This window comes from Bombyx mori, chromosome 8 (genome assembly GCF_030269925.1).
Source record: "Bombyx mori chromosome 8, ASM3026992v2".
Lineage (NCBI taxonomy): Eukaryota > Metazoa > Arthropoda > Insecta > Lepidoptera > Bombycidae > Bombyx > Bombyx mori.
The window spans coordinates 4,678,864-4,700,412 of NC_085114.1; the positions used below are offsets into that span (position 1 = coordinate 4,678,864).

At 36.9% G+C, this 21,549-nt stretch overlaps 1 protein-coding gene across 5 annotated transcripts in view; it reads right to left on the bottom strand.

Moving 5' to 3' along the window:
- The window catches only part of LOC101737716 (POU domain, class 6, transcription factor 2), a 204,219-nt gene extending 183,333 nt beyond the window's left edge, over positions 1-20,886 (bottom strand). For all 5 annotated transcript variants that reach the window (XM_038012279.2, XM_038012283.2, XM_038012280.2 and 2 more), the window contains exons 1-2: positions 20,540-20,886; positions 4,155-4,248 (exon numbers count right to left, since the gene is read on the bottom strand). The gene's annotated coding sequence lies outside the window, so the exon portion shown is untranslated. The remainder of the gene's footprint in view (positions 1-4,154; positions 4,249-20,539) is intronic.
- Positions 20,887-21,549: the final 663 nt, after the last annotated feature.

Sequence of the window (21,549 nt, forward strand, 5' to 3'; positions counted from 1 at the left end):
GCGGCCGCGGCAGTGAAGTAAAGATTTATTAGTATTTATTAAAGTATGAATTATTGTATAATTACTAGGATGGGAGCTTCCAAACTAAACAGAGCGGTTGTTTTAGGGTTGGATTTATGGGCAGTTCTCGGAGGCGATCTAATCACGCCTGTTTGTATGCCCGATTCTCGATACTATCAAACTATCTAACCATACTGTGTTGCCAGACTATAACTTTTTCGTTTGGATTTGGCAGTTTCACCCGTATGCTCTAAGTAATAATTTTCACAAAAAGAATTGAGTATAACTAATAAACTAATAGTAATTTCTCTTATAACACAGTTTATTGTTTGATAACGATAAAATCGGTAATGAGTAGTATAAAAAATCGATTATGATATTATTTAATTAAATGGACTTTAAAACGATTACCGGCGTGGTCACGAAGGAAATTTTACCGGTAACCTGTTTTGTGGCGCTCGAGGCTCGGTTACTCTGTACTCGCTTACTCATTGTTGCCAACACCTTGTTCAGATTTTTTTTTAATGCGAGACTAAGCTTTTTGCTTGCCCGTCTTTAGCGCTAAAGTGTTGATATGACGTCATTTTTATGCAAGACTCCGGTTAGTTGGATATTCCTCATTATTCTTGAAAATGGTCAGCATTTTTTTTTCTTCTAAATATTACACTGGCAACATTTACTGTGTAAGTGTTCTTAGAATACGTTTCTAAGTTCTTGCTTAGTCGATTTGCAGCGCAATAAATAGCTCGTTAGTGGAGATGAACTGAGATCTAATTAAATTACATCACTATATAGTTTTCTCTATCTAAATAAGTTTAATGAAACCTCAATGAAATTATTCAGGGTAGACCATTAATTAATTTAATTCGAAGGCAAAAATATTTTGATATTCGACTCGCACTATGAGGTATAACGATCGAAAAAATAATCGATAACACATGTCAAGCGGGCGAACTATCTAAAGACGTAGTCTTACTAACTTAATCCCCTTAATCGATTAACCGATAAAAATACGTATTATATATCGATAACTCGCCTTTAAAACTCATAAACAAACATAGTTACAGACTTCTTAATAGTTTTTACGGTCTTCATCATGTGGGATGTTACTCGTATTTGTAATGGGAAAAAATGACGTTTATTACATTACATTAATTATTATATTTTCGGAGTATAGCTACAATCTTTGGTATTAATGGTATTTTTTTTTAAATCCCTGCTTAAATAGGTACATACAAAACAGTTGTCCATTGTTTGTCTCTATAATAAATCCTTTGGCCTAAAAAAAAGTGAAAAATTTTTGATGAAGTCAGTTTTTTGCTTTAGAATCTCCCTAACAAAATTAAAGTTTAGCGTATTCGATGATATACATAAAATAAATATGATTCTTAAATATAATTCTTAAAATTCTTAATTGTTAGTGATTTTAGAATAATTTCGATCACTGAACGAACACTAGTCAATGTAAACAGGCAAAGCTACACTATTGACGCTATTGGCATTCTTCCAAGTTAACGTATGTATGTTTATTTCTGACAAAAATGTCTAAATGTTACAAACGAAACGGTAAAATTCAATATGTACATTTTTTAAAAACGGTGGTACCTACCCATGCAGTGGTAAGACCGCTTATGAGTCCGCACGGGTAGGTACCACCACCCTGCCTATTTCTGCCGTGAAGCAGTAATGCGTTTCGGTTCAAAGGGCGGGGCAGCCGTTGTATATGGGCTCCAGTAACCACTTAACACCAGGTGGGCTGTGAGCTCGTCCACCCATCTAAGCAATAAAAAAAACCGTTCGAAAGATGGAAAAGATTAGTAACATTACTCCAAATGGGTGGTCCGGCTGAACTTTGCCGCAAACCCAATAAACAAACAGCTTGGATAATAACGCGTTAACGACAAATGATAATCGTTGTTCAATTGATTTTATAAATAATACTTTTACCTCAACAAGGTCCAAACAATGCGGCCGCGCATACAAAAAAAAAAAAGAAAAAAAAACATAGATTGTACATCAAAGATAAAATATTTCACAGATGTTACGGACGAAAAGCTGTTATTATGCTCCTCATAATTTATTCATTGACATTATAATTACTTTAAACATACACGAGTAGGTTTTTTTTAATGGAAGTTCGAATGAAATTTCGTATAAACTTTCACCACTTACAAAAAATAAAAACGTGTGGCACTCGGGAACTGCCGCGGTAAAGCTATTGCATAGCATTCTTTTTCAACTTATGCAATTATAATTAGATAATGATAATTTAATATTAAAACAATAATAAAACACGATCACGCTATATTTATAAAAATTAACAAAAGTAAAACATTAACTGTCCCCTTTACACTCATAAGCTAAACCGCACCAGAGAGATAGAAAGAGAGAGAGAGATTTTCATGATGCGTATGCAGTGCGACGTCACGCCGCGCGCTTATTCACAAACACTACACAAGCGCGACGTGTGAATGTGTTGAACGCGAGCTACATGGTAGGCGGAGTGGGGGGGTGTTGGTTTTTTTCGTTACGGAATTTCATGATTAAGCTATGCAATAGCTTAAATTTTTTTTCATCGCAACGTTAAATTTAGAATGCATTTTCATGTGATGATTGAGTTGTTCGCTTAATAAATTTGTTTAAAAATTAATAGAGGTTTGTTCTTAAAAAAAAGAATGTGCCATTTTTGAACACGGTTATGTAAGCAAGCACATGTGTATTGGGCAGTATGTTGAAAGGCATTAAAATGTTATATCCTTTTTTTGCGTTTTTTCTGTTTGTCATTCTTCGAAGACACTGTACTACCATATGTTCCACGGGGAGTGCTCTGAGGAATTGTTCGAGATAATACTGACATCTCGCTTTTACCATCGCACCGCCCGCCACCGGAGTAGAGTTCATCCATACTACCTGGAGCCACTGCGGTCATCCACAGTGCGTTTCCAGAGATCTTTTTTGCCACGTACCATCTGGCTATGGAATGAGCTCCCCTCCACGGTGTTTCCCGAGCGCTATGACATGTCCTTCTTCAAACGAGGCTTGTGGAGAGTATTAAACGGTAGGCAGCGGCTTGGCTCTGCCCCTGGCATTGCTGACGTCCATGAGCGATGGTAACCACTCACCATCAGGTGGGCCGTATACTCGTCTGCCTATACGGCAATAAAAAAAAAAAGACAACTAGACAAATGTGAAAATAAATCTTCACTGGATTTAATTTAATTTTAAATCTAATGAATCCTTTTTTTAATTAAAGCAGTTCTTTTTTATCCTACCTAAACTGGTAACCTTTAGGGACTATACCAGCGTAACCCAACGAGTAGGTGAGCTCACGGGGCTCTAACCTGAGGACGTTGCTAACACTAGCCCTAGCAAGAGCAGTGCTTCGCAGAATCTACTATCGTATCGTTAACGCGACCCACTGAGAAGATCCGGCGAGAAACTCAGTGGGCTGTGCATATGTGTTAGTTTACTTACAGACTTTACTTACAGAGCCCTTCGTGGCAAGCGGCGGGTTCGGGGAGAACCGTAATTGGTGCCGATAGCCATACGACAACGTATCAATACAATGACATAATGTCACGAATTTAATTGAATAAAATAAAATTGATATCTTACTCTAAATACTGCAATGCTTCTGTTTCGTTATATCTAGAATTGTGTTTTCTTCTTTTTTATTGATACAACTAGTGTATGGACTACTTGATAATCACAGACACTCATGGACATCAGCGTCGCCAGGGCTACTGCTGACCGCTGAGGGCTTCACTCGAGTAACTTACCCATCAAGAATATTGTATTCGTCTCAACACCAATCCCTGCTGCTATCTATTCGTGCAATAAAGCTCTCTATGGAATCTCGAAGTAGCAGCTAATCGTATTGAATTAACTATGAACAAAATGTATCCATTAACGACCAATATATGATTCTTCTGATCGCCAGTAGAAACGGTTTCGACTATAAGGCGCCTAAGAATTATTGTCAAAATGCCTAAAGAAGCAAATTTCACAGCGCTCATTAAACACCAAGCTTAGGAAGAGTACAGGGACAGGGAGCTAGCACGTGGTACACTTTATGCAAACAAGATCCCTCTAGAATCACAAAATTTAAGTATAGAAAGGCGTATAGTCAATTGCTTTGAAACAAAGGCACTTACCGGAGCCACTTGCAAACAGGAAGTCCCTGTGTAGGGAGGACGTCTTCAAGTAGGGGTAAAACAGCTTGGCGCCGTCCGGGATCCTCAACGGCAACTGCCAAAGAACAACACAATCATCTGTGGTTTGAAACGGAAAAATATATTCGTCATTCCTTCGATAGTAAAGTTTTTTTTTATTGCTTAGATGGGTGGACGAGCTCACAGCCCGCCTGATGTTAAGTGGTTACTGGCGCCCATGGACATCTACAACGTAAATGCGCCACCCACCTTGAGATATAAGTTCTAGCATCTCAGTATAGTTACAACGGCTGCCCCACCCTTCAAACGCAGTCCTGCTTCACGGCAGAAATAGGCAGGGCGGTGGTACCTACCCGCGCGGACTCACAAGAGGTCCTACCACCAGTAGTACCGCTACCACCAGTGATAAGCATTCGAGTCGTTTTGCATGTGTCGAGTTTTCCAGCTTACTACACTTGTCAGCGTGCTTTTGATGACGTCAGATACATTTTAACGAATGTATGGATTTCGTTAGGGAAGGTCACTGGCCCTAAAGTGCGACAGGTGGCGTATGAGTACCTTAAATTTTCATATTTCAGTTGCCAAAGAATCATTTGTAGTTTGAAAGAGAAAAATATATCATACAAAAATACTTCCGTCTCCGCTTCGTCATTCCTTCGATTGGCTATAAAGATTTGCGTTTGCAAGTGTCGAGTTTTCCAGCTTACTACACTTGTGAGCGTGCTTTCGATGACGTCAGATGTGTTTTAACGAATGCATGGATTTCGTTAGGGACGGTCACTGGCCCTAAAGCGGGACAGGTGGCGCGCGAGTACCTTAAATTTTAATATTTCAGGATAGCCCAACCGAAGTCAGGGTTGAACGATCTATTTAAATAAAATTAATGTGTTTTTTTCTATGTGCGCGTAAAGACCATTGTAATGAAACTTGGTTACAGTTTACGAACTATAATGAGGCAACTCATTTTGCGCCCAAGGTTAAGTATCCGTGTTCTGCTTTTTCCACTAAGTCGCGTTTGTGCAGCTGTAATTACAATATAATTCAGATATTAATGCTATATCTCAAGATTTCTGATGGGATTTACGTTGTATTCTTTGTGGGATTTGGCTTAACACCAAGTCGTGAGGACTATTAGAGAAAAAAATTATAGATACTGATTTATTAACTCAATAGTTTTCCATTAGGAATAATAGATAGTATAAATGTTAGTATTTTATCATACGCTATCACTGAAGATCATTTCTTCTGCTATTCGCAAACCGTATTTACGAATGGCAGATATCATAAGATGCAGTCGATGTCACTGTTAGCAGCGGCTTGGCTCTGCGCCTGTCATTGCTGATGTCCATGAACGACGGTAATCACTCACCAAGAGGTGGATGTGTCCGTCTGCGTATACTACTACAACAGCGCTGGCGCTATGACCCCGAAATGAGTCTTGGCCTCCGACAATAAGCTTTGCCATTCATCCCGGCGCTGCACAACACCTTGCCAGTCCGACACTTGGAGCTCACGTAAATTTCCTTCCACAGCGTCAGACCAGCGGTACTTGGGCCTCCGTACGGGGCGGCGTCCCTCCGGTACACCCGCCTACACCCGTTTTACAGCCCGATCCTGCTCCACACGCACTAAATGCCGGAGCCATCCGAGCCTCCATACCTTCATCTCCCCCAGAATATTTGGCTCACCAAAAAGCCTCTCAACATCCTTGTTTTTCCGGACGTGCCAAGAACCGTCATCTTTCTGAACCGGTCCTAGTATTTTTCTCAGTACCTTTCTCTGCGTATAGGTAAGGGCAATAAAAAAAAAGGCCAGAGGATGCAAATATCTTTTGTAATAGGAAAGGAATAAACCCATCTTCTCGTCTCAACGATGAGTGACAGTCGCCTTGGCTTGCTGAATGTTGATTGCAATTCATTGTACTAAACTAGTTCTACGCTGCAGCATAGATCGAGCAAATCCCTTAGTGACAAGCTATTAACAAAGTGGTATATTAGTATCAAGTGATATTCGAACGCAGGCCCATAGAAAATAGAAAACAAAACACTAATATTGCCTCTACAGATTTAAGATTCAATTCTCATTCGTGTCGTGTAATGACTGTCATACCTTACCGAAAACGTCAATTATAGACATTTTTGTTTTTATTACCCTTGTAGGCAGACGAGTATACGGCCCACCTGATGGTGAGTGGTCGCCGTCGCCCATGGACGTCAGCAATGCCAGGGGCAGAGCCAAGCCGCTGCCTATCTAGTACACGGTATATTTGAACGGTTATTACTAAGTTTTATTTTAATGTTGATATCTTAATTCAATACCATGTATCAGACCAAGCGACTTTATTATTAGTATGGTCGTAGGTAGCCTAAAGGGCTAGTCCGACTACACGCAAACGGGTAGGTGAGCTTACGAGGCTCAACTTGAGAGAACTTGCCAACACTACTCTTGCCTAGCAAAAGCTCAAGTGACGTGGGGTCTCCGAAGGAAATTGGTTACCCGGAGGCTTCACGTATCTATTTTAAATATAAAATTTATTAATTTGTGCTACACGAACATTGTTTTGAATGTAATTTAAGGCAGTTTTAAGTTGCTTTTTTTCCCTACCTAGCTGAGAACCTTGAGAGGCTATTTCAGCGTAACCTTAACTAGTAGGTGAGCTCACGGGGCTCAAACCTGACGACGTTGCTAACACGAACCATAGCAAGAGCCGTGCTTCGCAGAATCTACTACCGGATCGGAAACGAGACCCACTGAGAAGATCCAGCGAGAAATTCAGTAGGCTGTGTCTGAGGGTTAAAAGTTGCTATTTCGGTTTCAGGTATTGAAAATGAATTCAGGATGACTACACCATGAACTTAACTAGGTATACTTATATATAGATAGATATATGTTTAAAAGTAAATGATAGCATATTGGATCATTAAAATTAAATAGTAAAAGCTATGTCATAACTCTTTATTTACTTTTTGATGCGTTAATGAGCTAACGGGTCATCCGATGCTGAGTGGTTACTGGAAACTACATACACAATGTCACTGCCCTCCGTTAGATGCGAGAATGCAGTTTCAGTTTTATTGTGTTTCGACTAATCCACACTTCAAATTTCACATTCGTCTTTGCCGCTATTGGGTTTTCAAAGATGTTTCAAAAGGAAAATTATCAACACAGATAGTTCAAAGATGCAGCCAAGTTAGAGAATAACACGTTTTTCAAACTATGGAGCTCGGATTGGCAGGTTAACTCCAAGCATAATAATAAAATCATAAACACTGAAACAGCTATGATAACAAGCGTTCTAGCTATTATACTTGCCACGTCTCAATATACATGAATCGCTGCATTGATCAAGTTTTTTATTTTATTATTGTTTAGATGTGTGGACGAGTTCACAGCCACTTGTTAAGTAGTCACTGGAGCCTATAGACATCCACAACGCAAATGCCGTCACCCACCTTGAGATGTGAGTTCTAAGGTCTCAGTATAGTGACAACGGCTGCCCCACCCTTCAAATCGAAACGCATTACTGCTTCACGGCAGAAATAGGCGGGGCGGTGGTTCCTACCCGCGCGGACTCACAAGTGGTCCTACCACAGTAAACTTGAGAATGTGTGTTTGTTGCATGAGCCTTGAATTTTTTTTATTTTTTTTTATTTCTTAGATAGGTGGACGAGCTCACGGCCCACCTTTTGTTAAATAGTTACCGGAGGCTATAGACATCTACAATGTTAATGCCGCCACCCACTTCGAAACAGAGTTCTAGGGTCTCAGTTATTACAGTATACAATACAGTTTTGGTAGCCGGAATAAATAAATAATGATTAGCAAACGGCAAAAAGCGCTCCCATAGTCGAATTAAAATTAAAGCTCCTAATGATTAATTTAAGCCAAACAGACACTGGAGAATCATTATCACGAACACACACCCTGTAGCTTAATCGATCGTACTCATATCGAGTTTGAAGTTGATGCGAAAGCAGAGCGCGGTATGGAAGAATGCAACCCAAATCTCACTTGTAGTTTTGTTCGAAAGGATCTCTCAATGCTGGGAGGCGGGCAGAAGTGTTGCTATTAACGAGTGTGGAGATCTCGAGATTATGATTAAATCATTTAATCCAAACGTTTTTTTATAAGTGATTTTATGACCTGGTAACTAAAACCTTTAAGTCACGTCTTATTTTAATTTACGTTTTTATTTTTATGTAAAATAATAAAATGGAGTGAAATTAAATTAAATGAAGATGATTAATTTGAGTCACTAATCAACTGGGATGAAATTAAATGAAATGAGATGATAGGATGAAATCTAATCTCAGTAAAATGGTGATCATTAACTGAGATTTTTTCAGTGGACTTTTTGGAGGATCCCGAGAAGTTACGTCCAACGGCTTTGTTTCATTTTCCCGCCTTTGTGCACTTTCACAGATATTAAAAAGTTAACAAACCACCGTTATTACACATTTAAACCTGAAGGAACACTAAATAGACAAAATAAAACAAATCACACAACTTCACTCCTCGCGTTCCCGCCAAAAAGTCCCTTCAAACGATTTAATCATGTGTAATGTTGATAGTTTTTTTATGTTAAATCTGACCCTATATTATAACCAAAGATTTTTGGGTATCGACAAGCGGAAGATCTTCACCAATTGGGTGATCTTATGCATTTAGTTTCAAGAAAATGTTGATAATGCGTTTTAGGCATCTGTCAAACTTCTTCAGTTCTAGTTACCATGACAAAAGCTTTAAATCTTTTGATTCTATCTTTGATTTGGAATGTTCTTTTTTTTTTATTGCTAGATGAGTGGACGAGCTCACAGCCCACCTGGTGTTAAGTGGTTACTGGAGCCCATAGACATTTACGACGTAAATGCGCCACCCACCTTGAATGTGCTTGAAACTCCGAAGAATTGTTCAAGATATTCGAGATCCAGTCTTCTTTATTTCACCATCACATCATTCGCTATAACAATATAATTTATTTCTACATTATTAAATCACAGCGTGTATCATTCTAATTTGGAACAAAGTCTCCAGAATCTTCTCTGCTGCGCAATTTTTGAGCGAGGCTTGAAGAGAGTCCTGGGTCTAAGAAAGCGGCTTCACTGTCCTTCAAAGGCAATAAAAACATACTTACATTAATGTTAAACTGTACGTGTTGAGGTCCGTTAAAACGTTCACCGATCGTACAAAATATGAAACCGTTGTTTAAACTAAGGTTTATTACATAATACAAGGGCGGACCGTTTGATCTAAACCATAAAACTTCAGAATCGACGCGTCGGTTACAGAACGAAGCGATTAAGAAACCAAAATCGAATTGTTACCGTTAAGTACGTTTAAGAAAACGGATTAGTAACTTATGGACTACGAGGAAAAAAAATTATATTAAAATAATGACGATTCGTTCCGAATTTCGGATTCATCATTAATATTGATCGATACGAGCCGTGTCTGGCACTCATAAAACTAATTGATTGACTGATTTCACCGATACAGAGGGTATTAGTGGGAGCATTATTACAAGATCAGAACAAGTCGAACGCACAATGCATCGTACGATACATTCGCAATCAACATATCAACTGAGCCGTATCTAGAAAATTCTTAATTGAACTAATGAGAAGTAATTACAATTTTTATTGCGGCCATAATGATTACGATGCCTTAAAATAATAAAAGCAATTAGACATTGATGGGCGTAGCGGAGGCTGTGTATACGTCTTTGTCGCCCTTGTTATGGATCGTTCTGATGAAGCGAGACGGCCGATATGATTAGATGTAATTGTTTGAACGGTTATAAAAGTTGATGTCAGAGACGGTGTTCTGTTTGTCGTTAAATGTTTCCATTTTCAATGTTCCAGCATTAGAGAATAAGATGTAATGTCTACTTAAAAGCTACATCGAGCTTTAATTAAGTAATGACGTTAAGTGATTATTTTGATATGATAATTGTGTAGCGTCATAATATCAAAGTATACTAGAGTTAATTTATACAATGCAACTTTTCATGATTAATGTGAAATTTTATAAGCAATGAGATGAATGAATATATTTATTTGCTCATATAAAAATGAATATTTATGTGTTCTGCATAATATGTTCGTGTACTATTTAGAGTTGTTCTTTGCAGTTCACGAAAGATTTCCTTCATAGTACCAACTATATAATCTATACTAATATTATAAAGCTGTAGAGTTCGTTGTTTGGTTGAACATACATAGATAAAAAAAATGTGGTCGTATTGATAACCTCCTCTTTTGAAGTCGCTTAAAAAGCGTGATTTTGTTACCTTAAATAGATCCATAACATTGTATTTTTCAAAAATATTTTCAGCTTCTACGTAAATGAGGTGGCAGGTTAAATATAGCGTTATCCCAAAGTAACTATTACACGGGACGAAGTCGCGGGCAAATCCTAGTACATACATATAAATATGTAAAGATAAAACATTTCACTACTTTTTTCTCCAGTGTTTGGTCAATCGATTTCTTTTGTATTAATTAATACAGAGTGTAAGAGATCATTCTCTGACCAAAACGAGATTAAACTAATGGTCTTACAAGTAAATGAAAGACTTTAAGAGGTTCAAATTTCGTGAATCCGCAATGTATCACGAATACAGCGACTGACCCCCTTCTCCCAACCCCCCTCCTCCCCGCGCCCTCGACGTCGTACATTTTGCTCGTCAACTAATCTTTAATGTAATACATTGCGTGCATAACGAAAAAAAAAAAACAGCAGTAAAATAAACAATAACCGATTTTATGTCATTATACATTTTGATAAATGTAATCACCACTTCTACCTGCGTTAGTTTTCGGCAGTTTTCTAACTAATTTTACTAGTGGTATTTATATTATATTACTAGTAGTGAAATTCGACTATAATTAATTGAAATTATTTATGTTTGGACATTATGATGGTTCTATTGCCAGACTATTATATTTCTATAGTCACAGATTTAGCCAAGACTACACCGAATATTAATGAAGTTAAACAATATTAATCTATTTTCAATTTGACCACAGACTTTAAGCAATAATAAAACTTTGACAATAAACAAAGAGTGTATGTGTGTGTGTGTCAAATACATGGTAGTGTGTGTAATGTTTTCTTCATTGATTTGATGTATTTTTAATGCATAATTTTAAAAAAATATTAGCATTCTGCACTTTTTCTCTATATTCTCTATAAGTGGGAAATTTTATAATAATCCGTCCGCGCAATCTTCGTAAAAAGGGTTACAAAGTTTTTGCTTCACGTATTAATATATAGATTAGACTTAATATATTTTGGTACAAGTTAGTATGGACTTTTTTTGAGTTATTGTAAGTTTATGTTTGGTGAGAAATTTAAAATAAGCAGTACCTTTGTACAGCTTTCATTGTTAAAATTAATTATTAACTATTATTTTCATTTAGATAAATGTGAGTAATTAATTTCAAACTTTCCTGTCGAAAAAAAAAAACTATTATAGTTACTGACATAATTCGATCTTATATCAGTAACTATAATAGGTTTTTTTTCATTGCTTAGACGTGTGGACGAGCTCACAGCCCAACTGGTGTTAAGTGGTTACTGGAGCCCATAGACATCTACTACGTAAATGCGCCGCACATCTTGAGATATAAGTTCTAAGGTCTCAGTTTTTACAGTACAACGGCTGCCCCACCCTTCAAACCGAAACGCATTTCTGCTTCACGGCAGAAATAAGCGGGGCGGTGGTATCTACCCGTGCGGACTCACAAGAGGTCCTGCCACCAGTAATTACGCAAATTATAATTTTGCGCGTAATAACAGTTGTTTAAGTCCTGACAAGATAGATGTGCTCAATGGTATGAAATTTCCATTCAAAACATGTCATTTATAATTAAAAATTAAAGAGAAGTCTTCGCATCTACCTAGAATACCAAGATAAAAACATGTTATTCAACTGATAGTATATATACCAGTTCATTTTAATTAACAAACTAATGGCCTCTCCGTCAATACTTAATATATTTTTAACAATACAGTTTTACAATTAACATTATTTTTTCGTTTAAGAATATTTCCACTCGTGTATCCTAAATTCACTTATTGATTATTTTTTTTAGTGTTTTGGAATAGTATGTGTAGGGACACAGTTTGAGTAGGGCATGTGGTTGTACATCGCTTGTTAAGGTCAGTCGTACATGAGCCGCCAGATTTTATTTTTCATTATTATTATTATTTTGTAAATGTATTTTTTTGACTTGTTTTTTCGTTTATTGCAAATATTGTTACTTATTTAAAAAAAATAAGTAAATATTTGAGACAAAACAAAAAAAAGCACGCTGATTTTGTTTCGCCGGTTTTTTTCTCAGGACTGTGGCTATTTTGGAACCGGTGGTAGAGTTAACATTGCTATTTATATTTTGACATTCAACAAGTGTGTTATACTGATATCTAAGTTGAAATAAATGATTTTGAATTTGAATTTGAATACGGCAGACACTTGAAAATATATGGAGTACACACGGAACTAACTTGTTAAGTTATTGCATAGCTTTTATCACGGGCTTTGAGCGTGGCAACCGAATCAAGAATATCCGTAACGAAAATAAAACCTAACACCCCCACTCCGCCGACCATGTAGCTCGCGTTCAACACGTTCACACGTTGCGCTTGTGTACTGTTTGTGAATAAGCACGCGGCGTGACGTCGCACTGTATGCGCATCATGAAAGGTCTATCTCTCTCTGGTCTAGCTATGAGTGTGAAGGGGACCGTTAATGTTTTGCTTTTGTTAATGTTTATAAATATAGCGTGGTCTTATTTGTTTAATGTTTTAATGTTAAATTATTATTGTCTAATTATAATTGCATAAGTTGATAAAAAATGCTATGCAATAGCTTTACCGCTGCAGTCCCCGAGTGCCACACGTGTTCTTTTATTTTACTTATAAAGGACAGTTATCACCTTTACCACGCCTTATAAGCCGATCTGTGTCCCTCATAAACCGTTCAGGGGTGACCCATAGTTTTCAAGGAAGTAGTATACACATTTAATACTACCTTCCTCCTTCTTCTTTCCTTCATTTAATACTACCTTCATATCTGAATCCCACGTTTATCATTTCGTGTTCACGGACAACTAGTTTAATGACACAAAAATTGTGAAGTATACAAATCGTTTGAAAGAACAAAATAATAATAATATACGTGAGATTAAAGGGTAAATGTAGGTTTATTTTATATTGCTTAGACTGATGAACGGCGACCCGCCTGGTGTTAAATGGTTACCGCAGCCGACAGATATCAACAACATGAATACTCTCTACCTTTCGACCTGAGGTATAGAGTTCAAGTTTCAATTGTATAGTACAATTATGCAACTTTACGAATTAGATTTTTGTTACACCATATTATTATTCCTTCATCGTGTAAGTCATTCGTGAGCTTGTACTAAGTCCGTAATTCTTAACAAAAAAACTGGTACCTGTCTGCGGGATTTGAACATCGGCATAGTCGCATCACTCACTTTTTACTGGTGGTAGGACCTCTTGTGAGTCCGGGTAGGTACCACCGCCGTGCCCATTTCTGCCATGAAGCAGTGTAATTAATAAAGTCTCAGTTTGAAGGGTGGGGCAGCCGTTGTAACTATACTGAGACCTTAGAACTTATATCTCAACATGTGTGGCGTATTTACGTTGTAGATGTCTATGGGCTTCACTAACCACTTAACACCAGGTGGGCTGTGAACTCGTCCACCCAGTTAATCAATAAAACAAAGCAGTGCCACCAACAGTACTGCAGTGTTGCTTGGCGAGGCAGTAGTATCAATCGTACTTATACCAAATAAATGACACAGGAAAAATATCCTGTCTGATGACTGTTTTCAGCGGAGGCGATATACTATAAGATACCAATATATTTTTTTTATTGCTTTGATGGGTGGACGAGCTCACAGCCCACCTGGTGTTAAGTGGTTACTAGAGCCCATATACATCCACAACGTAAATGCGCCACCCACCTTGAGATATAAGTTCTAAGGTCTCAAGTATAGTTACAAGGGCTGCCCCACCCTTCAAACCGAAACGCATTACTGCTTCACGGCTGAAATAGGCAGGGTGGTGGTACCCACCCGCGCAGACTCACAAGAGGTCCTACCACCAGTAATTACACAAATCATAATTTTGCGGGTTTCATTTTTATTACACGATGCTATTCCTTCACCGTGGAAATCAACCGTGAACATTTGTTGAGTACGTATTTCATTAGAAAAATTGGTACCCGCCTGAGATTCGAACACCGGTGCATCGCTCAACACGAATGCACCAGACGTCTTATCTGTTAGGCTAATATATTATTATGTAGTTGTGCTCTAAGCGCTTTTAAGGCATTCACTCAATTGTAATGAAAATTGGAACGTTTGTTGTTGGAACTTCAGTGAAGATTTCTGTCATAGAACCATTAACAGACTAGAGGTGGCATGTACGTAGAGCTTCAGTAAATTTTGTGTATTTCACATTTGGATATAGCTCCAGCGAAACGTCCCATAGATGACTGATAGAATAAAAAACTAAAACTAATGCCTGTTTTTTATTATGATACGATTCTCTCGAAATAAAAAATAATGATGTAGAAATTACGCGCCATTTTATTTTGGTATCATCAAATTTCAAAAGAAAAGTTCACGCGAAGACAAATTATAAAAATGACACAAATTCAACAGAACTATTAATACACGAAATAACCCATAATAGACCTCATCAATTGTTCAAATTGAATATTCAAACGAAACGCTGACCTTAATAACATCATACAAAAGCAATTGTAATCTTAATATTAATCAAAGCCACGATGTTAATGACTCGCTACAATTAAAATGACTGATTCAGTACTCTAGTTGGGATACGAGTGACTCATACGAACACTAATTAGGTACAATAAACTGAACAACTTGATACTAGACGAATACAAACACATACACATTCTTATTAGCAGTAGGCAGTAGCTTGTCTAAGTCTCTGGCATTGCTAATGTCCTCCGTCAAGTGGGCCATATGTTCATCTACCTAGAAAGGCTAGAAAATAAAATATTTTAATGGCACTGATCCCGCTGTGGCCCATTTTTATGTAAGTTCTTTTCCGGCCTAACTTCATGTTCGTTTTTTTTTTATTGCTTAGATGGGTGAACGAACTCACAGCCTACCTGGTCTTAAGTGGGTATTGGAGCCCATAGACATCTACAACGTAAATACACCACCCATCTTAAGATATAGGTTATAAAGTCTCAGTATAGTTACAACGGCTGCCCCACCCTTCAAACCGAAACGCATCGCTTCACAGCAGAAATAGGCAGGGTGGTGGTACACCCCCTTTGCCTTTTCATGAGTTCTGCCTCATGTGAGGTTTGGACGTTGGTTGTTGAGCGACAGGAGGTTTTAGTGGGTTCGACTCCGACATGCTCCGCCCGCCGTCCCCAGTGGAGGGCGGAAGTCCGGCGATTTCCTCCTGACCAAAAAAAAGGGTGGTGGTACATACCCGTTCGGACTCACAAGTGGACCCAAAACTAGTCGTTGGTTTTAAAAAAAAAAAATTACAGCCGAAATTAAAAAATAGCATTTTCACACATTTTTGTTTCGAATCCTATTATTTTAAACTTTAATTCGTGATCACTAAGTACTAAGTCATTTTTCAAATCAATCTACTAAGGTACTAATTATATCACTCCATACTACAACTACTCTGTAAATAGTCTATATTCTCTATTCTTTTAATAGACTCTATACATTATACTTATACAACTACTACTACTACTAATACTTATACTAACAATAATACTTATACATATATGACAAATCAGCTAAGTCCTATTTCTTCCTTTGCTTGTCAATCCTTTTTTTGTTTAATATCTAATTACTTTAGCTTCAGTGTCGCCAAGGTTTTTTTTATTTGGAAATAATCCGTTTTTTCACAAAATGTCATTAATAAAATGAAATTAATCTTGAGATTTTGGTCGAAATACGATCACTAGGCGTACATCAGCCATAAGTAATTTTCGTAATGTGGATATTTACAGCCTCTGATTTATGGGTTGAATTATTAGTAGAATAACTACTGGGTCTGCGTTTGATTCCTGGTCGGGTTTTTTATTTATTTATTTTTATGGAGGAAGGATTGCTGGTGGTCCGGAGGCCTTTTCAGTTTCACAGGACAGGTGGGCGAGAAAGGGCTCAGCCAGGAGGGTGGGATTTGCTAACAGCTGCCCGAGCCCCTCCGAATGAGACCTAACAACTCAAGAGCAATTGCTTCGCGAATGAATCTACTACCGAATCGGAATGGCGACCCGCTGAGAAGATCCGGCGAGAAACTCAGCGGGCTGATGCACGGATTAGGTTGCACATCGAACTTTTTGCCGAGTTTTACGAGCACGGTCACCGTGGTACCGACTTTGAGACATCAGGTTACAGGCTCAATGGTATTGGACTAGGGCTGACACACCCTTCAAACCGAAATGCATGATTCCTTCGAATAATACAATACGTATTGTAAGTACTAATTTGACACTTGGCTGTAATTATTATTATGTATCTTTATTTCAATAAAGAAACCATACATTCTGTTGCTAAGTATTACCTATAATATATATTAGTAACTTAAAAACCTAACACATAACTATTTGACTATTTATTACTATTTTTACCAAGCGCCTGCTGCAAAGGATGTTAATTAGAAGTCCCTCGATCTTGCTCGATATGATGTTCAGAAGACTGTAGCCACTGTCACGCAGTCGTCGTCATGTCGTCTATTGCATGTCTCGGCCTTTTTCGTGTTTAATAACAAAAAAAGCAGCGTATTTAAGGATCATCTGTTAATATGGCCTGCTACCTTGGTCCTTGAGTTTTATTATATTATTATTAGATTTGATGAGTGTCCGATGTTTGAGCAAAAAGAGTCATCCAAATGATGAAGAGTTGCAGCTAAATTGGCTGCAAAGTAAAAATACTATGGTACTTAATCCTCTTTGGTTATAGATAGACTTAATGAAAATATACTTTGTGTGTCTCTATTAGGGGTGATTTTTCAGTTATCACATAAACTATATTTCGGCTTATAGATAACTTATGCCTGATTTTCGCCTTTAGAAACATATCTCGACTTATTTATCCCTTATGTAAGAGGTAAATGATGCGTAATACCTACCTAATGTGGTTGAGTATCCAAAAATAAACCAGGTATGGTGTTTGTTTGACAGGAGCAATCCTTTCCCACACTATAGATATCATGCATCTTCTGCCCAGCTTAATATAGTTAAATAATAGTAACGTTCAGAATGAAATATTAAAAAAATCATTTGTCAGTCTGCTAGAATAAAATTATATTATGGCTAACAGTAACTGACGTAATCTTTTCAAAATTCAAATTCATTCAAAAATATTGAATAATAATATATAATATCTACTTACGAATAGATTTCCAGAAGTAGGATATCAAAGATGCTTAGTGAACTTTATTGATCCAAATGAGCAGATGTTTAAATTTATACTGAATATTTCAAATACGTGATATTTTCAATTTTAATTTAAGTTGATCTGTTCAGAAAATTGAGAAAAGTAAAAAAAAGGTAGAGAGATTTGTAGACAGACGGGCATGCGGCCCACGTGATGATGAGTGGTTAGTGGGTGGTTCATGAACGTCAACAATGCCGGGAGTATAGCCAAGTCTACCCCTGATTACTTTCCGCAAACCTTGTCTAGAAAAGTACGTATAGCACTATATTACAAGTGCAACCTAACCTAACTTACGTTGAAAGTGTATTGCTTTCTCTTTCATACAGTAGATTGGGGGAGCAGGGACTAGGGGTATTGGGACAAATCTGGGATTTCACAATACTTTTGTTGGGTTGTTAGAGACTCAAATTTGTTAAACTGAAAATGATTTTTATTTCGTGTATTTATTTATTTTTGAAACTATTTATGATTATTCTTTAATAAACTATAACATCTTAATGTATTATAAATGAAAATTTAAATTACTGGAACCATTATGATCTCCGTTTTATTAATTATAACTACAGAAAAATAAAAATAAAAAGTGTCCCGATTCCCCCCATTTTACCGTACTAATAATTATTTTATTACCTCATTAAACAAATTTAAGAGAAAGGGTAATTCTAGTTTGAAAAAATGACAAAAATAGTCGGTCGGTGGGAAATTATCCATCTACTTAATGTATTTTAGAGCATGCTTACCATACGCCCAAGCATTCCCGCTGTCTCATTTTTGATGTATTTTTGGAACGAAGTTCCCTATGGGACGATGCGGAGGGGTATCCTAACCGGGAAAAAACGTCCGTAACGTAAGATTTTATTTATTTATGTATAGCCTTAGTATGATGGCTATACAGTATCTAATGTATAGTCTACGTGATGACGGTTATTATTATTATTATTAATATAAATAGCTGTTTCTTTGTATATTATTATAATATTTTTTTATAAATCTTTGAGAATAAAATAAAGTTGGTAGCTTTGTAAAGTAGTTTTTTATTTATTTTTATCAATAAAAAAATCACAATAATAATGTAAGTATACCTGAATAATTATTTTCTTTATACCTCGAATAGAACTTAAAATTAATATTTTTATAATAAGGAACTTCGTCGTTATACGGTGTCCCACGACACCACACATTTTTTTATTAAACTTAGTTATTTGGTTATCGAATATGGGTGACCCTATTGATCACTTGACGGTAAATGATGATAAACGGGATAGCCAAGCCGGTGTCTGGTTGAAACGAGATGTAGCATCTGCAGAGGTAAATCTTCGAGAGGCACATTTTTTTTAAGATTGAAGATTTACTGGTGGCCCGGAGGCCTTTCCAGTTTCACCAGGACAGGAGGGCAAGCAAAGGCTCAGCCAGAAGGGAGAGCCACATCTGCCACCACAGGAATAGATAGATACACCCGTATCTATCTATTCCTGTGGTTTCATTAATAGCTTCGAACATGGAATAATTTTTCCGGATATGTCGTATTATTTAAATAGCCTTGCTATTTGACTGTTTTCTAAGAGATTCGTCCGATTTGTAATTTAGATTCATTTCTTGATTATATTCATTGCAATGTCAGGGATTCACGAATTCGATTTTAAATCTCATTACGTCGTATTAAGGCTTATTAAAACAAAAATGTTTTTATTTCGTAAAACAAATTTGTTCATGAAATTACGCCATTTTATCGTAATCTGACTTGTAGATTGTTTAAGTTAGCATTTTCAGGCGAAGACTTCATTAATGATTTTCATAATAATGATTTAAAAAAAAAAGTTTTTTTAAAATTTCTATTATTTTTTTAATTCAAATTTACAATTTGAAATAAATATGGGGAATTCATATTAATGAGATTTAGAATACGTTTCCAGTACGCATTTCTAGATATAGATATAGATATAGATATCAAAGAAAATTTGTAATGAAATAATTATGTGCTACAATTTTCTATTAAATTATAAATTAATATAATAAGAAATCAACTACATAATACGTTTCGTAAAGAAACCTTATGAGATGAGATTAACTTTAAATGAAAAATAAATAATAGTTTAAAAAAAAAATATAAAATACACTTAAAAACATTCAATTAAAAATTTAAAAATAAATTTTAACAAATTTGAATTAAAAATAGTGTATGAAAAATGATTTTATTAAAAAAAGAAAAGCGTGAGTTGCATGGCGTCAATCGTTATAAATATTTTATGAACAGATACGAGTAGAGGGCGAATTAAAAAAAAGCGTATAAAAAAAAAAAACTAAAATTAAACTTTTTAAAAATCGAACACAAAACGTAAAAAAATACCTACAGAAAAACGTCGACACATGTGCCCGCCAATCAGCTGTTCGTCGTCCGCACGCCACGCCCCGCGGCTCGTGAAATACACATTTTGTGCGTAAAAATAATATAAATTCCTATTTCCCATAACGTCCCATACACAGAAAACTCTGTTGGCGTTCGACGATAACTAGGATAGTTTTCGAATTTCAAAATGATCTTAATAAATGTCTATTGTATATACATATTTATATGTAGATCTAAGATTCAAGTTTTTGTAGTAAAACAATATTCAAAACTTTTCATTCGTTCCCGTTTAATATATTATTATTTAACTCCTCAATGATTTATTTCACAATTTTTTTTTTCAACGTAGGAACGTCTGTAAGAATAGTGCTAAACTCTGTTCTTAATTTTTTACCGATCTCATTAACCCCACAAAAATTTTTTGGAGTAATTTTTGCCGTATCTTTCACTAATATTTATGTTCAACTATAATTTAATACTTAAAAAATTTAACAATACACATTTTAAAGTTTCCATCCCAACTTATAAAATATAAAAATACTTACAATGATTGCAAAAGTTTTATTATCGGGATGCTTAAATATGTTTTCGCGGCTGCAACGACGCTAATTAGTCGGAGGCTCGCTGATTCATCACTTTATTAAAACCTTCTTAGCTCGTCCAACAGATAGTTACTTAATACACAGCAACTGTCCACATTCAACTTCTAAGCTCTCCAAACTCACCCACTCAGTTCGAAATCAGAACGCGGCGAAAAATTTGACAGATTAATTCGCGCCGATTTCGGAAATGTCAACAAAAGACGCGCGAACGTTATTTTTTTGAAGTAGCTGTCAAAAGGGCCGCGGGAACACGCCGATACGGCCGTCCACGTCAGTACGCTGACGTTCACTAGTCGTGACTCGCCGTAAGTCGAGGAGAAGAAGGCAGCGGTCTCTGGCTACACGCCTTTCGTTCGTCTCTCTCTAGCGCGACGCTACCCGCCCGACGTTTTTTTTACGGTTTAACCGACTCAATTCAATTCAACTCAACTCAATTGTCGTGACGCGAATGCCTTCAGACTGGACGCTAGAGTGAGACGTACTATGTTCTTCCGATCACAGTTACTGAAATACAATCAGGTCATTAATAAAACTGTAACGAAAATGAATTATGTGTAGTAAGATGCGTTGAAACAATGTTTGATCGAGTTGAAGTTCGTTCGTAAAACAGAAACCGCGTTCGGAAAATCGGAATAGAGCCTTAATCTTCGTTGAAGACGTAGCGGTGGCCGGTCGTGCGTCCGTTTCGCTCGCGCCACTATCGTCCGGCGCGCTCTCTCGACGGGTGCGACAGAGAAATCCGATCCGCAATAGGCGTTACCGTTTCTGTCGGCACACGCTTCTGGGTGTGTAAAGTTTTAGGCCGAAACATGTAAAAATGCATCTTGAAAAAAAGTTATGTATTAAAAAATAGAAGCTTAGTGCGCGAGGGGGGACATTAATGCTGGGTGGCGGCGAGGATGGCTTTTTTCGCGAGCTGCATTTTCGGGGTGGACACTCGTTACCGGACAATG